Source organism: Lygodium microphyllum, chromosome 5 (assembly GCF_053477565.2).
Source record: "Lygodium microphyllum isolate KBCC chromosome 5, Lygodium_microphyllum_v1.1.10, whole genome shotgun sequence".
NCBI lineage: Eukaryota > Viridiplantae > Streptophyta > Polypodiopsida > Schizaeales > Lygodiaceae > Lygodium > Lygodium microphyllum.
In genome coordinates, this window is record NC_141139.1 from 74,380,318 (window position 1) to 74,394,997 (window position 14,680).

Consider the following 14,680-nt stretch of genomic DNA (forward strand, 5'->3'; position numbering starts at 1 on the left):
GGTCAACTCAATGACATACAAATAGCAACCAAGATCATTGATCAAGTAAGCCGGGAATGCTCAAATACATCCAAATCCAAGCTCCAAATGTCGGTATGGCATACACGAACCAAATAGCATATGTCACGAACCAAAGCATGTAATGCAAAAGCCTAACTGTCAAGCAGAGACATGAGGCATAGGCGGTCCATGAGCATGCCAAGTCAGTCCAAATGCCAGTGAAGACGGAGCTAATGCGAAGCTCAAAAGCATCCCATAATCTCATACATATGCTCCAAGTCGTCCCCAAATGTCAGAGACATCATGCCAAAACTCAAAGCATACATCCGGTATCGGTAGGTAAGTGCCAAAGCATGTAAAGTACCTTCAGCCCACTGTTATTCCAGCATGTATTTACTGTTCTAAACAGTAGATTTCAGCCCCGAATTCAAGCCAAAATCATGGTCAAACCAAATGCATACATCCCCAATACATCCGGGTAGGAAGTAGACTGCATATGGGCATCAAATAAGGTAACCGGAGTAGAGTATAAGCATCAAATGCCAATGCCAAGTGTGGCTGCCCTGTTTCCAACACTGTACAACAGTAAATAACAGTCCCAAATCAGCCAATATTTCAAGCCAAAATCATGGCATAATCATGTGCATACATTCCCAAGGCACTAGGCATCATGTAGACCGCATATGGGCATCAAATAGCACAACCGGAATGGAGTATAAGCAACAAATGCTAATGCCAATGGTGCTGCCCTGTTTTCAGCCTATTATGACAGTTTATGATAGTCCCAAATCTGAAGAAATCAGCCCCGAATGATCAAGACCAATGGCCAAAGCTTGAATGACATCAAACATGAAGTCTATAGCCCTCTTGATCAAGGTAGAGAGCAAGAAGCAATGGCCAAGTGTGGAGCTGAAGTAGATGAGTGCTCACAGCCTGGAAAAAAATGATGCAATCTGCCCTGTTGGTGCTGAACTTGCTGCTGCTCCACATGGGCTGAAAAGGGGGTAATGGGGGGCTCAAGAAGGGCCTATCAAAGGCCTATGACAAGCCTCTTTGAGCCTTGATAGGTGTAAGGCACAATATGAGGGGAATAAGCTTCAAGAGTTTGAAGCCATGGCTGCCCTTGCTATTTGCAACCTGTAGACTGAAATAAAACCCTGAAAGAATGATCAAATACCTCAGTATCAATGCCTTGAAGGTGCCTCAATAGGCTGGGAAGGTGCTCGGGAAGGTGGGGAGTGACGGGAGCTCGGGGAGATCGGATATGGCTGCCGAGATGGAGATCCAATGCGTGAAGCGAGTCGATGCGAAGGTCGGGAAGCACCGAGTCGAGCTCGAGCAAGAGAATGCCAAGCTCTGATACCAGTTGAAAGGTGAGAAGGATTGAAGCTTGCACGCGAGCTATGGCGGGAGAGCAAGAGCAAGAAAAGAGAGAGACAAGAAATGGGAACTCCAACAGTCACAATGTGTGATCGGGCCTTCCTTTATTCAAACTGTCACTAAAAGAATAAAGAATAAAGTGACGTGACGGGCGCCTGCCACCTGCAGTGTGCAGTGGCGGGTACTGTCAGTGTAGTAATACATGTGGCGGCACTGTCAATGTAGTAGTAATACACGGGGTGGCACGGCGGAGGCACCTTTACCCCCGACACTTTTTCTATTCAATCTGTAAATAACCCGTGGGAGAGGAGGTAACTCGATCAATATGGAGGTAAGCTCACTACACTTGTAGGATCAATGGCGCATCGGCTAGGTGAGAGAGAGCCATTAGAGCTCACTTGAAACGCTTGAAATAATAAGTGGTAAGTGGGTCTTGGCGGTTGAAAATGAGCTCCCTCTACATTTTGGTTCTGTTGCCAGGACCAACGGATTCAATCTCGAGCACTTGCGCGCCTCATATTTAGCATCGAAGTAAGGGATTCATCCCCCAACCGGAGCTTGAGATAGGTAGGAAGTTGGGTTTTTTTATCTTCGAAGCAAGTAAGTATTTTGGGTTATTTTGTTTATTTAATAATTGGAAAACATGGAGAAATCATTTCAGTTTTTTGCTTTTGATTCTTGTTGCATGTAGCGTAAGTTTGGATTAGGAAATCGAATCGGAAAAGGGTAGGGTTTATTGTTGCAAAACAGGGCACAAATCATGCAAAAAATGGCAAAAAGATTGCTTGGGATGCTTAATGTCGGTAAGTGAGTGATTGGGAGCGTGCAAACCTTTACCAAGAAGGGGTTTAAGAGCCAAGAGGCCAAGGGAGAGCTCATTTGCAACCATTGCACAGAGAGAGAGAGAGAGAGAGAGAGAGAGAGAGAGAGAGAGCACTTGCGGAGAATTGATTCGATCTGGTCGCCGGAGAGCCTACCGATCACTTCAGGTATATCAATCACGTCCCCTTGCACCCTAGTTGTGATCTAGAAGGTTGTGTGTGAAATGATTAGCTAAATCATAAGTTTCGATTAAAATCGCCTCGGCGCTGCCTCGTCGCGCGCAACTTAGCCTGTCAGAGCAGCCAATTTCTGGGCTGAGTCCTAGAATCCGCCCTCGGCCCTTTGTCTTTCGGCTGACTCGGCCCAAAACCCTACTCGGCCTGTCCGAGTGACATCACTCAGCTCCACTTACAAACTTGGCCCTCGGCCAACCATCCCGCTCGGACCCAATTCGGTCCTCCGCCCACACAAAACTCGGCCCTCGGCCCGTTCAAGTAGACTCCCTTGACCTGTCCGAGTGACCTCGTCCGAGTGGACCTTTTCGACCCGTCCGAGTTAGCACCTTGGCCCGTCTGAGACACCCACTTGACCCCTGCAATTCGGACAAGTTGGGCCGAGTGTGGACTTTTCTAAATTTTCTAGAAATTTGACCAGACCCAGCTAGAGCTTAGTCGCACAACCTATCGCGTGCCCTCCTGACGCTCAAAACTCGATTCTAGTGCAAGGAATAGGCAAAATCGTAAGGTGCAGCCGCTTAGCAGCTTGCGTAGTTTGTTGCGAGACCTAGAGTCCTAGAGACAACCTGCTGAGCCATAAACCCCCGGACCCCCGCAGAGGCTCTGTCCCCTCCGTACCTCCCCTAAGTAGGCTGGAGCGAAAACGCGCACCGTGACATGTCCTCCAACTTGGACCCTAGTGTAGTAATGGCTCTACACAAGCATGAATTCTCACTTGCAAAAGAGCAATCAAAAGCCCATACCCGAACACAGACAGAGACCCTAGAACCTCAATGGGCCAATCTAGCCAACAAGGGCAAAAAGGCCACACTGCGAAAACACGTACGTGTTGCATTCGGACTGTATCTAGTTAAAGCGGAAAGCAACAACATCAAGCTACAACTGCGAGGATGACTAGATATGACGGTCCTGACGATAGATGCTCCTTGAATAGCATTGCACAGATGATCCAAGACATTAGTGGAGAATCCACATCTGGTCGTGCAGTTAGGGACTCAAGGGTATTTTTCAGAAGGCTTAAATTTATAAGCAAAGACCCAAAAGACGAAGACATAGTACCACCTACTTATCTTAGGGTCAAACTCACCGCAAAACGAGAGCACACTATCGATGCTCTGATTGATGAAGGGGCAGATTTTAATATCTTGACCTATGAGGCATGGACCCTACTAGGCCAACCAGAGCTCACACCGACTAATGCAACTCTTAGTCCTTACGGGGGACACCCACAAGCACTTATAGGGAAGTGCAAAATCTTGTGACAATTGAAATTAAGAGCTTGCCTATCCTATTTCACGTTCCTCCAAATAATGCTAATTGTGAAAAGGAAACCCTCCTAGGAAGACCTTTCAAAAGGGTAACCAAGTGTGAGGCCGATTATGTAGCACAGAGGATACACTTGACACTACTAGGTGTGAGGATTGTCATAACCTTTAGCAAGGGTGACCTCATCGAACCTCGAGGAAAATGCAAGGAAGGTGTTGACATAACAGTTAAGCCTGCTAACGAGGGCAAGGACTTGTTGGAAGAGTTGATACAAGCACATGTCAAACAACGAGAACCAGTGAGTAAGGCCATGCTTGAAACAAGAAGGTCAGGAGACAATGTCAAGGACGGGCTTTGGACTTACAAATATCGTAGAAGACCCCAAAAGAAGGGTCAACACAACGCCGCAATGGATATCCAAGGCGTTGCTACGTGCTCAAGGGTATTATGCAGGTAACCAATGGATTTGGGTGCCAAAACCCCCTGCTAAACCTCCTCTGCGAGACTAAAGGCTAGATCATATCAAGAGCAAAGAAGCGTAGGAGGAGATCTAAATGAAAAACCAAGTCTCGAGTCAAAAACAGTGGAATGACCGAGCCCCTCATGATCAAAATCAAGAAACCAAACGGGACTAATCGAAGGGTAGATCCTCAGCCTAGCGTGCTGGACAAGTAGATATTAGATGTAATCATTGAGGATACGCAAAAGCCACTAGTTCCCAAGAAGCCTTTGATTTCCCAAGAGGATAATAGGCATCACAGGCACAACATTGCTCATAGCAAGGTTAAATGCTCAACAAAGCAAACAACAAAATCATCTAGCAGCCACTAGCAAATCTTCCAGCTAGTGTCAAAGGCACTTAGGAGTCCCAAGTCATCATCTTTGCCTAGAGCCACTCTAGTTGTGCAAGATGATGACTATTAGAAGAAGGAGGAGGAGGCCACCAATGCGTAAGGCTTGGTTACAACTCCACATCAGACACACTGCTCCTTTGCTTCTTGCCATGTCGGTTCAATGTTTAGTGTTTTTGCCACTTTTAATTGTGTATTTTGTTTAACTCTACCACCAAAAAATTTGAGTGGTCATTGATTTCATTATTTATTCACAAAAGGCTTAAATCAATTGGGGGGGACATAATAGAATCCCTCCAATCCCCATGGGTTGGGTCAAGGGAGCTCACTGCAATGGTTTACATTTTCTTGCAATGTGTAAGAGGCTAGGTAAGAGCTAGTTGACATGCCACGTATTCAAACCTCTTGAAGGGATAAGAGAGTGTCCAACATCCCATCATTGAGCATATGACATCTTAATAGAACATGATAGCCGTAAGCAATATTGAGTAGAGAATGAATAGGATAAGTTTGTTCAAATGTTGGCACTCAATTGAATGACTTGTTCCATTATTTTCTTTCCTTTTTATACATGCTTTTGAGGGTTTCCACCCCCTTTTGGTCACTCAAGCACTTTACCCACCACTAAAGCAACCTTATGACCAAAATTTTCAATACATGTGCATAAAGGCTAAATGGAACAGTGCTCCACAAAGAAAAAATATTACAAGTTGTATGAGAGTGAGCCTAGACCTTAGCTTCAACTAATTACATTCTCCAACCTACATAGTTATTTGCTCGTATGAAATTATGAAAGCAAGCACTTGTATTGAAAATTTTGATCCAATTTTAATTCTCCATTTTGATCGCTGCTCTTTTACTTCTCTACTTGCTCAAGATGTCTCTACTTACTCATGATGGTGTTAACTATGGTTTAGGTTTATAATGGATTTCTTAACTCAATAGCTTGTAAAATAGCTTTTTAAGTCAACACAAGTTAGACTTTTAGAAGGGGCAAAGTGAACCGATAACATTACCAATGAAATAATCTTATCCCTAATAGTAAAAGGACAACCTACAACTCTAGCATGCATTTAAGCCCTTTTTTTAATGTTACCTCAAATTTCTCATAGTAACACACGAATCTCCAATGTATGGTAACTCTTAGCCCTATGAGACAACCTAAGGACCCAAACATTAAACCCTTTTCTATTTTTTTGAATCCAAATCTATCCACCCACATCAAAGTGCCAATCCATTCAATAAAGAGGATCTCAGTCTTATGAATATTGATTTGGGACTCTAAAAAGATTCTCTAGTGAGAATTGATCTACAATGATAAAATTGAAGTTATTGCTAACAAATATCTAGGCCCAAAAACTTCCCCAATGGGAATGGAGATCTGTTTAATTAAGCCTTGTTGATTGTTTGTCTCAATTTTTCTTAATACTGATTAACAATGCAAACATAAGCAAGACTAATGGGAAACCTAGCCTCACTAACATCCTAAGGTCAAAAAAATTAGTATAGTATCCATTGATAGAGATAATCATGGAAGCGTTAGATAATAGAGCTAGTATAATCATACACAAAAGGGAGCAAAAGTCTAGAGAATTTTGATATGTAAATGATGAACTATCAATACTGAACAAAATATTACAAACAACGTGATTGATTCAATTGTAGAAAAAATATGTATTGTTGCCTATGAACAAGTTGAAATAATAAATTATTATAGGGTTATCTTCATGGATGAAGTGATTATTGTGGAGAATGCTACCTTAGGGGCCATTCTTTGGGTGGGTTATAAAAGCACGGGTTATATCAATTGCATCCCCTCTTTCTACTCCTCCTTTTGAGCATATTTCTCCTTGGCATCTTACTATTGCTCCACCCATTCTAGTTAGGATACCTCCCATCCCATAAGTTTCATTCCATCCCTTTCTAATTCCTCTAGTGACTCCCTCAAATTGTTTATCCCTTTCAGAGGGGGATCCTAATAGCATAATGTGGTTGCGGATTCCCTAGCCCTTCTTCAATGTCAAAGGATGATTCCTAGGCTCATAATAAGCTCTTTCAAAATTTTCCATATTTATAGGTCTTTTACATCATGCACCTATTTCTTTTTCTCTTCTCCAAGCCACCCTTCCTTACTCATTTAAGTTTTAATGCAAGCATCTTTCCCATAACCTTTTACAAATTATTCAATCTAGTTAAGAGCCTCCAATGATTAGTCTTGAGTCTCTCTTAACTCTTGGGGATCAATTTGATGATACCTTGATTCACAAAATAGACATACAACTAGTTTCATGAAATTTATTTAGCATGCAGCAGAGATCTTTTCCACACATACCAAAGTTTAAGATAGAATCCCAATGGGAATCCATTTGGTCTAGAAGCTCTCCCTTTTTCACCTTTCACAAGGCAAATCCTACCTCTTCTAGGTTAAAAGGCCTTTCCATTAATATTCCCAAGTCTTTGTCAATTTGCATGCATGAACCACATAAAAGATGCACCAACCTCTCTTGATAATCCCTGTTGACTTGAAAGTTTTAATTAACAATTGATGGTAAACATACATGTAAAAAACATGAGCTCTATCTTATTCATCAATAAATCAACATCCATTTATAGCATCTTCAATAAAAAATACACGAAAAAATGTTATAAAATGTGAGGCCCCACCATTGGAATGCTAATTAGTATTATCTTCAAACATGTACATGCCGAAAAAAGAGTCAAAATAAGCTCTAGTAAAATAGTCAAAGTACACTTATATCTATATGCATATATAAATCTATCCATATCTACTATCTTGTTAGACATGGACTGCCAATTTACCAATGTACATAGTGCAAAACAGTTGAAAAAATATTTTGAAAGTAATTCAATATAGCTAAAATTAGTTAAATATATATTTGCAATCTACATATTGCTACTATGCATGTACATGTGATACAAATGCTCATGTTGTGTGCACGTTGTCGATGCACACAGAGCTCGATCTCTAGGTAGGGCTAACTGTTATGAGGGATAAGGATCCCCTCATGAAGATGTACACATGATGTGTGGAGTGAGAGGAAGCCCCTCCAAGTTGGGACTTCAACTCTCAATGTCTCTTGGTATGAATCCTTCTTACAAGTATGATAGAATTGGCACGAATGAGGATTGTAGCAAAGATAATGTACGGTACTATAGGGGCCTTCATTTACATGTGTTAGTACCTATAACACACACACACACACACACACACACACACACACACACACACACACACACACAAAGATTCTCTCTCTACCTCTCACCTACTTCTCTCTCTCTCTCTATATATATATGTATATGTATATGTGTGTGTGTGTGTGTGTGTGTTAACACTTATCAAAATTAGAAAGAAATGATCTTAAACCTACCTACATTGCATCATGATCCTACATGCAACCAACATAGAAGCATAAACCAATAAAGTGTCGAAATTACATGGCATAGCAGACAGAATCTAAGCAAGGAGTAGAGAACAAATAGCAAATGTGAGGAGAACAAAGACTTCTTTAATTTCAAACAAACTAATACAAAGATGGCTCTATCCACCCATGCTCTTCCATTGTGAAGCTTAGATGGCGATCCAAATGGACGATGAGCAAAGAGCTTAAGGGTAGCTAGAAAAACTTTGACTAGGTGAAAAATAGATTAATAATGGCTTTAGAGGGGCCTTCCATTTATAGCCTAGGAAGATAGTCTGGTCAGCATGTTTGACCATATTATGGACCTTCCCTAGTCGGCCAAGGAATATTCTACCCTTTAGCATTGACCAAGGCCTCTATCCTCGAACTCGCATCAAGGGGACCATTAGTCCCCCTAAGACCCCCTAACCAGGAACCCTAGTGCGTCTGATAACTCCCACACCCCGCAAGTCGATGCATTGTGCCTCGAGTTGCTAACAACATTACTCAATCTAACCCAAAGAGGTGAGATCTACAAAAGTCACATTTTTGCCATTTGGTCACATAGACCTCATCTAACATACAAGACCCACCCAATGTCCATGCTCACACATGGCTTCTTCTCATAATGAGGGCCTTACAACGTAGAGCGCCATGAATCATTGGTGGCACCTTATGAGGGTGGGGCATTGAGCATATCTAACATAAAGAAGAAAACATGGAAAAATGAAGCTCTTATCTCTAGTTCTCAATGTCATAGCAAAATGAGCAAACTAGAGTAAGTTTCACTTTAGGTATTCTTAATAAGCATCAAAATATGCCCCTAAGTTTATTTTTAAATGACATTGGTATTTTCATTGGTATAATCATTAACAAATATAGTCAACGATATTGATGCTAATTCTGATGGTTATACTGACAATCTTAGCAACAAGTATATTAACAACCCTTGTTTTTTTTCTAATCACATCAAAATTTGGCATTGGATTACCCCTCATTATTCATGTGTTATAGTGCATGTCAAATCAATCACATCAATCAACCTCTTGTTCATGTACAAACTCTCCCAAGCTTCTCTCTCTTCTCAGATCATGCAACTACATTTGTATGATCTATCCTTTGAATTCTTAATCATTCTAATCTCCAATCAGTACAATCCTTTCATATCTAATTTGACAATTCGACCACTTCCATTTCTTTTTCCCTTTTACAAAAATGTTGGCATAGACAAATATAATTATTCCTACCAAGCTAGAGCCCTAAGAGGATCGTGCCATATAAGGCACATCCCCTATGGAATTCTTGAGATCTTGGGTTAGAAAAAATTGGAAAACTTTGGTTTGTACACTGTTGATTATGCATTACCTGCCTAATAATTATTTCTTCTTTCTATTTCAAAATGAGCAAGTTGTATTGAACCTTTTGAGCTATGGACAATGGATGCTAAGAAGCTTCCCACTAACTTGACTTCCACCCTTCAGGTCCCTAACTAGCTTGTGTTCCTACTTGAGTTGAGTTCCCTAACTTGCCACTGAATTTGTACTCGTTCCTCTTATTGATTGCTCCCCCCATAGGTATGCTATTAGGATAGAGACCCTACACAGACATTAATCCTAGATGGCACCCTCAGTTACTTATTGAGGTAGATCTAAATACGAAGTTAATTGGTTCTTTTCTCATCTCAAATTCAAAATGAAATTTCATTAAGAATCAATTGGTAGTCTACAAGAACCTACCTAATGCGTGCTTTAAATGCCTTAAAATCGGTCACTTTATCAAGAATTACCCTAAATGGAAAACCCATAAACATAATGAGGCTAAATAGGACACTACCCCACCCAATCTTGAGAAACCCCAAGAAGATGTGTTTCAATAGGTTAATATGAAGGGGAATATTAAAAATAAGGGTCAAGCTCCTCCAAAACAAAATAACAGCACCAAGAATAAGGGTAACAATAGGTATTCAACACTTTTAATGAACTTAGACAGTGACTCTAGAGGGAACACTGGGATGGGGGAAACAAGTGGAACTAGTAAACACACAACCACAGAATCAGACAATGATGAGGTAATTGTAAAAAAAACCAATTTGGAGAACTAGGAAAAGAGCATGGAAATGATGACAATCTGAGCATTGACCTAAATGAAATGAATGGGGACGTAGAATTCACTCTAGTTGAAGAAGAGAAACTGCCTAAGGGTGTGGACAATCTAGACATTCTTTCTCTTTTGGATAGTCCTACCAAAGGAAGGAGCATTTTATAGCAAAACAAAAGAAGATTTTCAAGGTAGAGCAAAGTGAGAACAACCCATTTGGGTAGGTAAAAGAGACTCAAAAGAAGGGTAAACCAAAAAAATAAAATCATTAACTAAATGAATTTGACAATCATCTCATATAATTGTAAGGGTCTAACTAATCCTAAACGGGCAATCACTATCAAAGAATGGCTTAAAAAAGATGCCAAATCCCCTGAGGTTATATGCCTATTGGAAGCCAAAGTCACAAATGACTCTCTCCACAATCTCTCTTTGATCTCAAAGGAACATGTATGGCATGTAACTAAGCATAATTGGTGGAGAGGGGGTGCATGCATTGGAATAGCTAAGAAGCTGATGGATTGTGTTACCCAAGTTACAGTAGATAAAAATAATAATTGGATAGTTGCTCATATTAATACAACTAATGTATTTGCATGGTTGTCTTTGCAGTTATATCAATGTATGCCCCCAACAACTCAATGGAAAGAGGGAAAGCTTGGATTCTTTACAAGTAATTCAATGTCCCATCATATTGGCTAGGGACTTTAACATGGTTGAAACCATTAAAGATAAATTTATGGAGAAAGGACAGTACAAAAAAAGAGAAATGGTTGGTAACTAAAGCTTTTTATGGCCTTGTAGATCTGAGTAGTGAGCTAGATTTTTCTTGGTCAAATAATTAGACTAACGCTAACCTTAGGAAAGCTAGATTAGATAGATTTTATATGTCAATAGGTTTACTTGCTTCTTTCTTTAATGCCAAGTGTAAATGTCCCACGCTATTTTAGCGTAAGATCATTTTCATATTAAGTTAAGTCTCTCTAGCACTAATCAGGTGGTTAAAACAAGCTAGTTTCACACAGATTCTAGGCTATTGAAATTAATGAGGTATGAAATTATATTTAGTATATTTGGGCTAGTTTATTTTAGACTAGGAACTCCCCACCAATGTCCTGGAGTAGAGCCATTAGAGAAACTCAATATCTCCTTAGAAAGGTCGAGTCCCAACAAGTTAGAAAAGATAAAGAATCCAAATCAAGTAAATATTTACTTAGCAAGGCTTTAGAAACTAGAATTGAGGCAAGATAGGTTCATTTATAAGAAGAGCTAAGTAAAATAAAGAAAGAACGAAGGAAACTTGAAAATAAGGGAGCCTTCGACATACTACTCTTTACAAGGCAATGGTGGACTAGCATAGTTGATAGGCCAACCCCAAAAATATTCAGCATCCTTGTCAAGAATCGCATGGTGGGGGGACTTGCTTGAGCTGATGTGTTAAACACACACCATACACATAAGAAGAAGCCCACTCAAGAACACAAGAAGAGAGATGGAGGCCAAAAAGTTTTCTTGTTGGTTTTTTCTTCTTTTTCCACACACAATACAATGTACACAAAGTATAGATAAGATATAACATAAAGGAAAGTGGCTTGCTAAGTCAAACAATGCATAACTGACTATACTAATCGATTGGCGCTATAACTATGCTAGCTATAGGTAGGCGCAACAAACTAAATATAATAAGTAATAAATCAGTGGCCATGTGAGGATCATAATGATCACCAATGTGCTAAGTGTAGATGTGTGGATCCATCCAGGCAGGTGCTCTATCATCAATGTTCGCACGTGTTAAGCTTGTCATGTCAACACTCCCCCTCAAGCTTAATTGTATCTCTACAACTCCAAGTAAGCTTCAAAACTTTTGAAGCTTCTTTGTACCCAATACCTTTGCAAAAATGTCAACTATTTGATCCCGTGCATTGACATATACCAAGTCAATATCTCCTGCAAGTATCTTCTCTCTCACAAAGTGATAGTGCACCTCAGTGAGTTTTGTCCTAGCATGGAACATTGGGTTCCTAGCTAGCTATATGCTACTCATGTTGTCACAATGAATGATAATTGAACCATCTCCCTGTACATCCAAATCACCCAATAACATTTTGCAACCATACCACCTCACATGCTGCCATAGCAACATCTCTATACTCATCCTCTATACTTGACAAAGCATTGTAGGTTATTTTTTGATGCTCCATGTAATTGCTGCACTACCAAGGGAAAACATGAGTCCATTGGTAGATCTTCTATCTAACATGCTATCAGCCCAATCTGCATCTGTGTATCCAAATATATGTATATCCTTACTTGCCTCGTTAAAAAGTCCATAATGTAAAGTGAACTTCACATACCTCTAACTGCATCCAAATGAGGCATTCTAGGTATCTGCATAAACTAACAGACAAGACCCATTGCATACAAGTCTAGCCTTGTGATAGTCATGTAAGTCAGACTTCCTACTCTCCTCCCAAACATAGTAGGTTCTTCTATCTCATCCCCAATATCAGAACTCAACCTTCACATTTTGCTCCAATGGTACTGAAAAAGACTTACATGCTGTTATACCATACTTGGATAATATATCCAAGCCATATTGCCTTTGAGATAGCCATATACCATCATCACATTTGATCACCTCAATACCAAGAAAGTATCTCAGCTCACCCAAATCCTTCATCTCAAACTTTTCCTTCAAAAGTTTCTTTTCAGCAATCCCATTGTCTCTATCACCTGTAATAATCAGGTCATCCACATAGATGACTATGATGACCAAATGTGCATCTCCCTTTCTCATATAAAGTGAGTGATAAGCATCAAAAATATGAAATCCAATATTGACAATATACTCTCTGATCTTGTTAAACCGTGCTCTAGGTGCTTGCTTTAGCCCATAGAGTGCCCTCTTTAAGCACACATATTGGGATGCTCTAAATCCTCATAACCTGTTGGCTATTCCATACATACCTCTTCTTGCAACTAACCATGCAAGAAGGCATTATCGACATCCATTTGCTACAAACTCCAACCTTTGGCTCTACCAAAGCACTCACACATCTAACAATTGCCATCCTAGCAACTAGAATGAATATATCTTCATAATCTATGCCATATGTTTAAGCATAGCCTTTTGCAACCAACCTAGCCTTATACATTCTAACCAAACCATTTGCATTATGCTTGATTTTGTAAACCCACTTACAGCTAATAGCTTTCTTGCCCTTAGGCAAGAGTACCAAATTCCAAGTCTTATTGGCTTCTAATGCAACCATTTCCTCATCCATTGTTGCTACATCTCGATGAGTACGACCAACAACATCCTCAAAACAAGTGGGCTCAACATCCTCAATTGCCATTACCATATAAGCATAATGGTGAGTTGCATAACCTTCAAAACCAAACCTTTTAACAAGGTATATGACCCTGTTAGACCTACATACCACTGGATCACTCAGTGGAGCCTTTACATTACTATGTACTCTCTGTGCACCTGGTGTCCTATGATGATGATTGAAGGAATACCAAGCTCATCATTCAAACTCTTTGAACCACTAGAATCTCCATCAAATCCCAATTCACTAGTAGATGCATCATTACTATCCAACACTTTCTTCTTCCCTTTGTCTTTACCTACAAAATATCAAGAAAATACATGTAGATCGACCTGAAGATGTGGGTCTCCTCAATCTCCCAAACCAAGGGCTAACTGTAGATGTAGTACTAGATGATATTTTTGGTCCACCAAGGCTTTGTGATTTTTGCTTTTTTTTTTGGCACATAGCTATCATGATCATTATCATCACTTAATACATGACCAACAGATATATACCAACTACTCATCTCATAAAAAACAATGTTCATGCTCACTCTGAACTCACCTATGACAAGGTTATAACAACGATACTATATTTGCTCTAAAGAATATCCAATAAAAATACAATTTTTAGCCATTGGATCAAGCTTCTTTCACAGCTCATTTGGCACATGAACATATACAATATAGTCAAACACTTTCAAGTGGGACACGTTAGACTTCTTGCCTATAAAGTATTCTTTGGGGATCATCCAATGAACTGCAGGTGTGGGAGTTTTGTTCATAATATAAAAAATAGTATGAATAGCTTCAAACCAAAAATATTTTGGCATATCTTGGTCACCATCAATGCCCGTGTAACTTCTGCAATATGTCTATTTTTTCTTTTTGCAACCCCATTTTGCTGTGGGGTATACTTGCAACAAGTAAACTATCTCTTTATCCCATGAGAAGCCACCAAACTCATTAGAGAAGTAGTCTCCCTCTCCATCTGATCTTAAGCACTTAACTTTCAAGCATGTTTTTGTTTCAATAGCCACCTTAAAAAATTTGAAGTGATCAAATACATCACTCTTTTCCTTTATGAAATATATCCATAGCTTCCTTGAACAATCATCAATAAATGTGACAAAGTATTTACTGCCACCAAGAGATATATTATATGTAGGCCCCCACATTTGTATGCATAACATCAAGTACATTTCTACTCACATCTCTGTCATGCGAAAAAGGTTGTCTTGTCTGCTTAACAAATTGGTATACTTCACACTCTTTATGAAATTTTGCAACTCTAAA